The sequence below is a fragment of the Mixophyes fleayi genome, assembly GCF_038048845.1.
Source record: "Mixophyes fleayi isolate aMixFle1 chromosome 4 unlocalized genomic scaffold, aMixFle1.hap1 SUPER_4_unloc_5, whole genome shotgun sequence".
Lineage (NCBI taxonomy): Eukaryota > Metazoa > Chordata > Amphibia > Anura > Limnodynastidae > Mixophyes > Mixophyes fleayi.
In genome coordinates this window covers 52,501-62,500 of record NW_027445891.1, presented here as the reverse complement: position 1 = coordinate 62,500, position 10,000 = coordinate 52,501, and the positions used below count along the sequence as shown (strand labels likewise).

The 10,000-nt window shown below is 39.6% G+C and overlaps 7 non-coding genes across 7 annotated transcripts; all 7 read right to left on the bottom strand.

Annotated features, from left to right (window-relative positions):
• Positions 1–742: 742 nt before the first annotated feature.
• TRNAV-AAC (transfer RNA valine (anticodon AAC)) lies at positions 743–815 on the bottom strand. The gene has a single exon. It is a non-coding gene; the product is annotated as a tRNA-Val (tRNA).
• Positions 816–2,217: 1,402 nt separating this feature from the next.
• Positions 2,218–2,290, bottom strand: TRNAV-AAC (transfer RNA valine (anticodon AAC)). The gene has a single exon. It is a non-coding gene; the product is annotated as a tRNA-Val (tRNA).
• Positions 2,291–3,692: 1,402 nt separating this feature from the next.
• TRNAV-AAC (transfer RNA valine (anticodon AAC)) lies at positions 3,693–3,765 on the bottom strand. The gene has a single exon. It is a non-coding gene; the product is annotated as a tRNA-Val (tRNA).
• Positions 3,766–5,167: 1,402 nt separating this feature from the next.
• Positions 5,168–5,240, bottom strand: TRNAV-AAC (transfer RNA valine (anticodon AAC)). The gene has a single exon. It is a non-coding gene; the product is annotated as a tRNA-Val (tRNA).
• A 1,402-nt stretch (positions 5,241–6,642) lies between these two features.
• Positions 6,643–6,715, bottom strand: TRNAV-AAC (transfer RNA valine (anticodon AAC)). Its single transcript has one exon. It is a non-coding gene; the product is annotated as a tRNA-Val (tRNA).
• A 1,394-nt stretch (positions 6,716–8,109) lies between these two features.
• TRNAV-AAC (transfer RNA valine (anticodon AAC)) lies at positions 8,110–8,182 on the bottom strand. The gene has a single exon. It is a non-coding gene; the product is annotated as a tRNA-Val (tRNA).
• A 1,402-nt stretch (positions 8,183–9,584) lies between these two features.
• Positions 9,585–9,657, bottom strand: TRNAV-AAC (transfer RNA valine (anticodon AAC)). Its single transcript has one exon. It is a non-coding gene; the product is annotated as a tRNA-Val (tRNA).
• Positions 9,658–10,000: the final 343 nt, after the last annotated feature.

The window sequence follows — 10,000 nt, the reverse complement described above, 5'->3', positions numbered from 1 at the left end:
GTGACTAGGAGGGAAATAGCCATATGAATCAGTTCTTGCCCACTCATTGGAGCCTTTGGCTGTCAGTGCAACCTCTAAGTGGTCTCATAGCAATATGGCTGGTTTGACAACATAGAAAGACAGTGGTGAGGAAGTGTTGATTATGAGACTGACGTGCTACCTACTGTGCTAATGAGGCCGCTTCACTGTATGCACATAACGTTGAACAATGTTCTTCAATTCTATCTTCACTATTAACTAATTTATAAGAAGATGTTTTGTAATTCATAGTTATGTTTTGCTGCTGCTCTATGGTTAACTAATAAAATTAACCCCTTCCCGCTACAGGATGTAACGGTAATGTCTTGTTCAATTTTAGGCAGGGAGTTACGGCAAGTCACAGATCCCTGTGTCATGACCAAGAACAATGATGAGTGGTTACTGGCAGATAAATGGCTTCCGCACACCATCCAATAAAGAAGCTGGGATGCAATGGTCGCATCCCCTTTCTATGTCTCCCTGAAACCTCATTGACATCATTCCTGTGACTTGTTCCTGAAAGACATAGAGAGGTTATGTGCCCGACAGGAGCTATTGCTAAGATATACAGGAGGCGTATGGAAATGATTGTTAAATCATATATGAAGGTGGATAGGTAGATGGTGTTGCAATGACATTAAAAGTTCCTGTTGATACAACTATTTACAAGATGTTATATCAATTTTACATCTCACATGTCCTATATAAAAGGGGATCTAACACTTGTTTCTGCCTGGTTTCGAACCGGGGACCTTTCGCGTGTTAGGCGAATGTGATAACCACTACACTACAGAAACACCAGCTGTGAGCTTTCTTGACCTCTGCCACTGTAATAGAGAGGGACCCTTACTGACATTTAATGATCTGTATCTGGACTCAAATTGATAAAAGGTTTTGATTATTTACACTGACTGTCTGAGGGTGTTATCCTACACACATCGAGGTATCCAGGGTCCCCATTTCCTAGTACTTCATTAGGGATCCATCTTGGATGGTTGGTCACTTAGTAAAATCAGAATCCAGAGATAGTCCTTTCCCAGCTTGAGTCTCATTATACCACATAGGTGTAGTATGATTGAATTCTGGTATAATTTCCTAAATTATGGGGTGCCGTTCATTCTGTGTGACATTCAGACATTTTTGTATGTGTCTCACAGTGATTAAAGTGGTTTCCTCACGCTTAGGAGAAGGACAGGGAATATTGTGGTATTTCGTTTTCATAATTTTTTGATCTTTTCATTTGTTTTTTGTTTCATTTAAGTTTTACTCTTTTATTATTCTGTTGTAGACCTAATATAGTTACAAGATCAAATTTACTATTGATGTATTGGTGTTAACGAAGATCTGATCTCAACCTGAACACCCATAGTTGACACTACAGTCAACTAGCTATCTCCCATCACTATATGCGGAAGTGCACAGACACTTATACATTTTGAACACAGCACTCCCATTGAGTGACTAGGAGTAAAATAGCCATATGAATCAGTTCTTGCCCACTCATTGGAGCCTTTGGCTGTCAGTGCAACCTCTAAGTCGTCTCATAGCAATATGGCTGGTTTGACAACATAGAAAGACAGTGGTGAGGAAGTGTTGATTATGAGACTGACGCGCTACATACTGTGCTAACGAGGCCGCTTCACTGTATGCACATAACGTTGAACAATGTTCTTCAATTCTATCTTCACTATTAACTAATTTATAAGAAGATGTTTTGTAATTCATAGTTATGTTTTGCTGCTGCTCTATGGTTAACTAATAAAATTAACCCCTTCCCGCTACAGGATGTAACGGTAATGTCTTGTTCAATTTTAGGCAGGGAGTTACGGCAAGTCACAGATCCCTGTGTCATGACCAAGAACAATGATGAGTGGTTCCTGGCAGATAAATGGCTTCCGCACACCATTCAATAAAGAAGCTGGGATGCAATGGTCGCATCCCCTTTCTATGTCTCCCTGAAACATCATTGACATTATCCCTGTGACTTGTTCCTGAAAGACATAGAGAGGTTAGGTGCCCTACAGGAGCTATTGCTAAGATATACAGGAGGCGTATGGAAATTATTGTTAAATCATATATGAAGGTGGATAGGTAGATGATGTTGCAATGACATTAAAAGTTCCTGTTGATACAACTATTTACAAGATGTTATATCAATTTTACATCTCACATGTCCTATATAAAAGAAAATCTAACGCTTGTTTCTGCCCGGTTTCGAACCGGGGACCTTTCGCGTGTTAGGCGAATGTGATAACCACTACACTACAGAAACACCAGCTGTGAGCTTTGTTGACCTCTGCCACTGTAATAGAGAGAGATCCTTACTGACATTTAATGATCTGTATCTGGACTCAAATTGATAAAAGGATTTGATTATTTACACTGACTGTCTGAGGGTGTTATCCTACACACATCGAGGTATCCAGGGTCCCCATTTCCTAGTACTTCATTAGGGGTCCATCTTGGATGGTTGGTCACTTAGTAAAATCAGAATCCAGAGATAGTCCTTTCCCAGCTTGTGTCTCATTATACCACATAGGTGTAGTATGATTGAATTCTGGTATAATTTCCCAAATTATAGGGTGCCGTTCATTCTGTGTGACATTCAGACATTTTTGTATGTGTCTCACAGTGATTGAAGTGGTTTCCTCAAGCTGGGGAGAAGGACAGGGAATATTGTCGTATTTCGTTTTCATAATTTTTTGATCTTTTCATTTGTTTTTTGTTTCATTTAAGTTTTACTCTTTTATTATTCCGTTGTAGACCTAGTATAGTTACAAGATCAAATTTACTATTGATGTATTGGTGTTAAGGAAGATCTGATCTCAACCTGAACACCCATAGTTGACACTACAGTCAACTAGTTATCTCCCATCACTATATGCTGAAGTGCACAGACACTTACACATTTTGAACACAGCACTCCCATTGAGTGACTAGGAGGGAAATAGCCATATGAATCAGTTCTTGCCCACTCATTGGAGCCTTTGGCTGTCAGTGCAACCTCTAAGTGGTCTCATAGCAATATGGCTGGTTTGACAACATAGAAAGACAGTGGTGAGGAAGTGTTGATTATGAGACTGACGTGCTACCTACTGTGCTAATGAGGCCGCTTCACTGTATGCACATAACGTTGAACAATGTTCTTCAATTCTATCTTCACTATTAACTAATTTATAAGAAGATGTTTTGTAATTCATAGTTATGTTTTGCTGCTGCTCTATGGTTAACTAATAAAATTAACCCCTTCCCGCTACAGGATGTAACGGTAATGTCTTGTTCAATTTTAGGCAGGGAGTTACGGCAAGTCACAGATCCCTGTGTCATGACCAAGAACAATGATGAGTGGTTACTGGCAGATAAATGGCTTCCGCACACCATCCAATAAAGAAGCTGGGATGCAATGGTCGCATCCCCTTTCTATGTCTCCCTGAAACCTCATTGACATCATTCCTGTGACTTGTTCCTGAAAGACATAGAGAGGTTATGTGCCCGACAGGAGCTATTGCTAAGATATACAGGAGGCGTATGGAAATGATTGTTAAATCATATATGAAGGTGGATAGGTAGATGGTGTTGCAATGACATTAAAAGTTCCTGTTGATACAACTATTTACAAGATGTTATATCAATTTTACATCTCACATGTCCTATATAAAAGGGGATCTAACACTTGTTTCTGCCTGGTTTCGAACCGGGGACCTTTCGCGTGTTAGGCGAATGTGATAACCACTACACTACAGAAACACCAGCTGTGAGCTTTCTTGACCTCTGCCACTGTAATAGAGAGGGACCCTTACTGACATTTAATGATCTGTATCTGGACTCAAATTGATAAAAGGTTTTGATTATTTACACTGACTGTCTGAGGGTGTTATCCTACACACATCGAGGTATCCAGGGTCCCCATTTCCTAGTACTTCATTAGGGATCCATCTTGGATGGTTGGTCACTTAGTAAAATCAGAATCCAGAGATAGTCCTTTCCCAGCTTGAGTCTCATTATACCACATAGGTGTAGTATGATTGAATTCTGGTATAATTTCCTAAATTATGGGGTGCCGTTCATTCTGTGTGACATTCAGACATTTTTGTATGTGTCTCACAGTGATTAAAGTGGTTTCCTCACGCTTAGGAGAAGGACAGGGAATATTGTGGTATTTCGTTTTCATAATTTTTTGATCTTTTCATTTGTTTTTTGTTTCATTTAAGTTTTACTCTTTTATTATTCTGTTGTAGACCTAATATAGTTACAAGATCAAATTTACTATTGATGTATTGGTGTTAACGAAGATCTGATCTCAACCTGAACACCCATAGTTGACACTACAGTCAACTAGCTATCTCCCATCACTATATGCGGAAGTGCACAGACACTTATACATTTTGAACACAGCACTCCCATTGAGTGACTAGGAGTAAAATAGCCATATGAATCAGTTCTTGCCCACTCATTGGAGCCTTTGGCTGTCAGTGCAACCTCTAAGTCGTCTCATAGCAATATGGCTGGTTTGACAACATAGAAAGACAGTGGTGAGGAAGTGTTGATTATGAGACTGACGCGCTACATACTGTGCTAACGAGGCCGCTTCACTGTATGCACATAACGTTGAACAATGTTCTTCAATTCTATCTTCACTATTAACTAATTTATAAGAAGATGTTTTGTAATTCATAGTTATGTTTTGCTGCTGCTCTATGGTTAACTAATAAAATTAACCCCTTCCCGCTACAGGATGTAACGGTAATGTCTTGTTCAATTTTAGGCAGGGAGTTACGGCAAGTCACAGATCCCTGTGTCATGACCAAGAACAATGATGAGTGGTTCCTGGCAGATAAATGGCTTCCGCACACCATTCAATAAAGAAGCTGGGATGCAATGGTCGCATCCCCTTTCTATGTCTCCCTGAAACATCATTGACATTATCCCTGTGACTTGTTCCTGAAAGACATAGAGAGGTTAGGTGCCCTACAGGAGCTATTGCTAAGATATACAGGAGGCGTATGGAAATTATTGTTAAATCATATATGAAGGTGGATAGGTAGATGATGTTGCAATGACATTAAAAGTTCCTGTTGATACAACTATTTACAAGATGTTATATCAATTTTACATCTCACATGTCCTATATAAAAGAAAATCTAACGCTTGTTTCTGCCCGGTTTCGAACCGGGGACCTTTCGCGTGTTAGGCGAATGTGATAACCACTACACTACAGAAACACCAGCTGTGAGCTTTGTTGACCTCTGCCACTGTAATAGAGAGAGATCCTTACTGACATTTAATGATCTGTATCTGGACTCAAATTGATAAAAGGATTTGATTATTTACACTGACTGTCTGAGGGTGTTATCCTACACACATCGAGGTATCCAGGGTCCCCATTTCCTAGTACTTCATTAGGGGTCCATCTTGGATGGTTGGTCACTTAGTAAAATCAGAATCCAGAGATAGTCCTTTCCCAGCTTGTGTCTCATTATACCACATAGGTGTAGTATGATTGAATTCTGGTATAATTTCCCAAATTATGGGGTGCCGTTCATTCTGTGTGACATTCAGACATTTTTGTATGTGTCTCACAGTGATTGAAGTGGTTTCCTCAAGCTGGGGAGAAGGACAGGGAATATTGTCGTATTTCGTTTTCATAATTTTTTGATCTTTTCATTTGTTTTTTGTTTCATTTAAGTTTTACTCTTTTATTATTCCGTTGTAGACCTAGTATAGTTACAAGATCAAATTTACTATTGATGTATTGGTGTTAAGGAAGATCTGATCTCAACCTGAACACCCATAGTTGACACTACAGTCAACTAGCTATCTCCCATCACTATATGCGGAAGTGCACAGACACTTACACATTTTGAACACAGCACTCCCATTGAGTGACTAGGAGGGAAATAGCCATATGAATCAGTTCTTGCCCACTCATTGGAGCCTTTGGCTGTCAGTGCAACCTCTACGTCGTCTCATAGCAATATGGCTGGTTTGACAACATAGAAAGACAGTGGTGAGGAAGTGTTGATTATGAGACTGACGCGCTACCTACTGTGCTAACGAGGCCGCTTCACTGTATGCACATAACGTTGAACAATGTTCTTCAATTCTATCTTCACTATTAACTAATTTATAAGAAGATGTTTTGTAATTCATAGTTATGTTTTGCTGCTGCTCTATGGTTAACTAATAAAATTAACCCCCTCCCGCTACAGGATGTAACGGTAATGTCTTGTTCAATTTTAGGCAGGGAGTTACGGCAAGTCACAGATTCCTGTGTCATGACCAAGAACAATGATGAGTGGTTCCTGGCAGATAAATGGCTTCCGCACACCATTCAATAAAGAAGCTGGGATGCAATGGTCGCATCCCCTTTCTATGTCTCCCTGAAACATCATTGACATTATCCCTGTGACTTGTTCCTGAAAGACATAGAGAGGTTAGGTGCCCTACAGGAGCTATTGCTAAGATATACAGGAGGCGTATGGAAATGATTGTTAAATCATATATGAAGGTGGATAGGTAGATGATGTTGCAATGACATTAAAAGTTCCTGTTGATACAACTATTTACAAGATGTTATATCAATTTTACATCTCACATGTCCTATATAAAAGGAAATCTAACGCTTGTTTCTGCCCGGTTTCGAACCGGGGACCTTTCGCGTGTTAGGCGAATGTGATAACCACTACACTACAGAAACACCAGCTGTGAGCTTTGTTGACCTCTGCCACTGTAATAGAGAGGGATCCTTACTGACATTTAATGATCTGTATCTGGACTCAAATTGATAAAAGGATTTGATTATTTACACTGACTGTCTGAGGGTGTTATCCTACACACATCGAGGTATCCAGGGTCCCCATTTCCTAGTACTTCATTAGGGGTCCATCTTGGATGGTTGGTCACTTAGTAAAATCAGAATGCAGAGATAATCCTTTCCCACCTTGTGTCTCATTATACCACATAGGTGTAGTATAATTGAATTCTGGTATAATTTCCTGAATTATGGGGTGCCGTTCATTCTGTGTGACATTTAGACATTTTTGTATGTGTCTCACAGTGATTAAAGTGGTTTCCTCACGCTGGGGAGAAGGACAGGGAATATTGTCGTATTTCGTTTTCATAATCTTTTCATTTGTTTTTTGTTTGATTTAAGTTTTACTCTTTTATTATTCCGTTGTAGACCTAGTATAGTTACAAGATCAAATTTACTATTGATGTATTGGTGTTAAGGAAGATCTGATCTCAACCTGAACACCCATAGTTGACACTACAGTCAACTAGTTATCTCCCATCACTATATGCTGAAGTGCACAGACACTTACACATTTTGAACACAGCACTCCCATTGAGTGACTAGGAGGGAAATAGCCATATGAATCAGTTCTTGCCCACTCATTGGAGCCTTTGGCTGTCAGTGCAACCTCTAAGTGGTCTCATAGCAATATGGCTGGTTTGACAACATAGAAAGACAGTGGTGAGGAAGTGTTGATTATGAGACTGACGTGCTACCTACTGTGCTAATGAGGCCGCTTCACTGTATGCACATAACGTTGAACAATGTTCTTCAATTCTATCTTCACTATTAACTAATTTATAAGAAGATGTTTTGTAATTCATAGTTATGTTTTGCTGCTGCTCTATGGTTAACTAATAAAATTAACCCCTTCCCGCTACAGGATGTAACGGTAATGTCTTGTTCAATTTTAGGCAGGGAGTTACGGCAAGTCACAGATCCCTGTGTCATGACCAAGAACAATGATGAGTGGTTACTGGCAGATAAATGGCTTCCGCACACCATCCAATAAAGAAGCTGGGATGCAATGGTCGCATCCCCTTTCTATGTCTCCCTGAAACCTCATTGACATCATTCCTGTGACTTGTTCCTGAAAGACATAGAGAGGTTATGTGCCCGACAGGAGCTATTGCTAAGATATACAGGAGGCGTATGGAAATGATTGTTAAATCATATATGAAGGTGGATAGGTAGATGGTGTTGCAATGACATTAAAAGTTCCTGTTGACACAACTATTTACAAGATGTTATATCAATTTTACATCTCACATGTCCTATATAAAAGGGGATCTAACACTTGTTTCTGCCTGGTTTCGAACCGGGGACCTTTCGCGTGTTAGGCGAATGTGATAACCACTACACTACAGAAACACCAGCTGTGAGCTTTCTTGACCTCTGCCACTGTAATAGAGAGGGACCCTTACTGACATTTAATGATCTGTATCTGGACTCAAATTGATAAAAGGTTTTGATTATTTACACTGACTGTCTGAGGGTGTTATCCTACACACATCGAGGTATCCAGGGTCCCCATTTCCTAGTACTTCATTAGGGATCCATCTTGGATGGTTGGTCACTTAGTAAAATCAGAATCCAGAGATAGTCCTTTCCCAGCTTGAGTCTCATTATACCACATAGGTGTAGTATGATTGAATTCTGGTATAATTTCCTAAATTATGGGGTGCCGTTCATTCTGTGTGACATTCAGACATTTTTGTATGTGTCTCACAGTGATTAAAGTGGTTTCCTCACGCTTAGGAGAAGGACAGGGAATATTGTGGTATTTCGTTTTCATAATTTTTTGATCTTTTCATTTGTTTTTTGTTTCATTTAAGTTTTACTCTTTTATTATTCTGTTGTAGACCTAATATAGTTACAAGATCAAATTTACTATTGATGTATTGGTGTTAACGAAGATCTGATCTCAACCTGAACACCCATAGTTGACACTACAGTCAACTAGCTATCTCCCATCACTATATGCGGAAGTGCACAGACACTTATACATTTTGAACACAGCACTCCCATTGAGTGACTAGGAGTAAAATAGCCATATGAATCAGTTCTTGCCCACTCATTGGAGCCTTTGGCTGTCAGTGCAACCTCTAAGTCGTCTCATAGCAATATGGCTGGTTTGACAACATAGAAAGACAGTGGTGAGGAAGTGTTGATTATGAGACTGACGCGCTACATACTGTGCTAACGAGGCCGCTTCACTGTATGCACATAACGTTGAACAATGTTCTTCAATTCTATCTTCACTATTAACTAATTTATAAGAAGATGTTTTGTAATTCATAGTTATGTTTTGCTGCTGCTCTATGGTTAACTAATAAAATTAACCCCTTCCCGCTACAGGATGTAACGGTAATGTCTTGTTCAATTTTAGGCAGGGAGTTACGGCAAGTCACAGATCCCTGTGTCATGACCAAGAACAATGATGAGTGGTTCCTGGCAGATAAATGGCTTCCGCACACCATTCAATAAAGAAGCTGGGATGCAATGGTCGCATCCCCTTTCTATGTCTCCCTGAAACATCATTGACATTATCCCTGTGACTTGTTCCTGAAAGACATAGAGAGGTTAGGTGCCCTACAGGAGCTATTGCTAAGATATACAGGAGGCGTATGGAAATTATTGTTAAATCATATATGAAGGTGGATAGGTAGATGATGTTGCAATGACATTAAAAGTTCCTGTTGATACAACTATTTACAAGATGTTATATCAATTTTACATCTCACATGTCCTATATAAAAGAAAATCTAACGCTTGTTTCTGCCCGGTTTCGAACCGGGGACCTTTCGCGTGTTAGGCGAATGTGATAACCACTACACTACAGAAACACCAGCTGTGAGCTTTGTTGACCTCTGCCACTGTAATAGAGAGGGATCCTTACTGACATTTAATGATCTGTATCTGGACTCAAATTGATAAAAGGATTTGATTATTTACACTGACTGTCTGAGGGTGTTATCCTACACACATCGAGGTATCCAGGGTCCCCATTTCCTAGTACTTCATTAGGGGTCCATCTTGGATGGTTGGTCACTTAGTAAAATCAGAATGCAGAGATAATCCTTTCCCACCTTGTGTCTCATTATACCACATAGGTGTAGTATAATTGAATTCTGGTATAATTTCCTGAATTATGGGGTGCCGTTCATTCTGTGTGACATTTAGACATTT